This window comes from Brassica napus, unplaced genomic scaffold (genome assembly GCF_020379485.1).
Source record: "Brassica napus cultivar Da-Ae unplaced genomic scaffold, Da-Ae ScsIHWf_430;HRSCAF=661, whole genome shotgun sequence".
NCBI classification, from domain to species: Eukaryota; Viridiplantae; Streptophyta; class Magnoliopsida; order Brassicales; family Brassicaceae; genus Brassica; species Brassica napus.
In genome coordinates, this window is record NW_026016508.1 from 32,426 (window position 1) to 34,390 (window position 1,965).

General features: G+C 43.9%; 1 non-coding gene across 1 annotated transcript; it reads right to left on the minus strand.

The window, feature by feature from the left end:
• Positions 1–1,309: 1,309 nt before the first annotated feature.
• Positions 1,310–1,416, minus strand: LOC125603938. Its single transcript, XR_007335830.1, has one exon. It is a non-coding gene; the product is annotated as a small nucleolar RNA R71 (small nucleolar RNA).
• Positions 1,417–1,965: the final 549 nt, after the last annotated feature.

Genomic DNA, 1,965 nt, shown 5'->3' on the forward strand with positions numbered 1-1,965 from the left:
AAGGCTTGCATAAAGTTAACCACTTAGTGCCTGATTCTAGGTTTAATCTATTCATCAAAAGTGTTATAGGTTGCTAGATATAACTTGAATGAGCATCATATCCCTAACCAGCGAAAGTAGATGTTAGGGTGTTTTGTGAATATATCGGACTTGATCTCTATTGCTTGCTGTCGCGTCTTGATCCAAACGAGAGTTTAGGTATTAAGATTGATCAGCATAGGGAGCAGTACCACGACAGTGGACTGTTCTACTTGAGTGATCCGAGTTCTAGATTTGCTCTTAATTAAACTTGAATAATTGTTTGGCTCACACTTGCTTAACACCCGACCAAACAACCCTAGGCTAGCATTTTAATCATCTGAAAACCTTACATCAATCTCTTACTTTATTATTACAAAATCAACTTTAAAACCCCCCATATTGTTTTAGCTTGATATTGATCCCATAAAGATAAAGTGTAATAGTTGGTCTCCGTGGATTCGATCCTATAGTGCTACATCGACATACCATTCGAGTGTGGTAGTGTACACATTAGGTTAATTGGTGTGTGTATACACGTAATATCAATTTGGCACCGTTGCCGGGGACCATCTTTTTACCTTCATTTTTCGGTTATTTATTTAGTCTAAGGCCTCTAACTTGTTCTATTCTTTTTGTTGCAACTAATTTTTCAGGTGCATTACCAGTAGACATACTTGGAGACACGCACAAGGAGAGTTAGTTGCATTTACCAACCAGGAGCTAGCAAGGTTAGAAAGACAGAACATACAACATCAAAAGGCAAACCGACACCACTATGGGTGATCACGCCAATCAAGAGCAACTCACTGCGCAGTTGCAACAGATGCAACAACAGAAGCTTCAAATGCAGCAGACCATCCAAGCTCAGCAGGATGCTGCTAAACAGGCTGCTCTCGCGTGGCAGGAACAACAGGCGCAGACAATTCCAATCGGGCAGAGAAACCTTCCTTGCAACATCCCTACTACACGCTCTGCCATTGTTCCTCCACCCTGCACCAGGCAGGACTTCGAGATCAAGCCTGCTTTGATTGGTCTAGTACAGAGAAAGGTGTTCTCTGGTCTCTCTACAGAAATTCCAATGGAGCATATTGAGAGTTTCGAAAAAGTCTGCAGTTTCACTCGCGCGAATGGTGTTCCACCATATTACATCAGGTGCATGCTATTCCCATTCTCTCTTGATGGAAAAGCTGCACGGTGGTTGAACTCTCTCCCTACCGGCTCTCTCACTTCATGGGAACAGGTCCGATCAGCGTTCCTCAGCCATTTCTACTCTAAGGCGAGAACAGCTGCATTGAGGAACAAGATCACCTCCTTCAAACAGCTCACTGATGAGCCTTTCTGCGACACATGGGAGTGCTTCAATGACTATCGCAGAGAATGTCCTCACCATGGATTTGATGATGATTACCTCCTGGACATTTTCTATGATGGAGTGGACTGGAAATACCAAGGTGCTCTAAACTCTGCGAGCAATGGAGACTTCATGACTCAAACCACTGATGGAGCGTTTAAGCTGATTGAGAACATGGCTGCTAGCTCAGCTAATAAGAAAGAGGAGAGTGATTGCTCCAAGAAAAGGAACAGTTCTGACACCCAGAAAATAGATAAGCTGACTGCCAAGGTTGATCAGCTACTGAAAAACAACCATGGGCATGTCTTCAACATGGAGCAAGCTACGGCCGGGCAGATACATAACCAGAACCAGCGACAACCGCAGAACAATCGGCAAGCTGTTCCAGCTACTGAGAACAGTCAACCAGATGAGCTGAAGGGTCTGGGTATGATGATGCAACAACTGTTGCAGGGTCAGCAGGTTCAGGCCAAGGTGTTGAATCAGGTAACATCAAAAATTGACACCAGGATGGGCAACATGTTCACTGAGCTGAATAACAAGTATGGCAATCTTGCGATCCATATAAAAAGATCGATGTTCAGCTTGCTCAA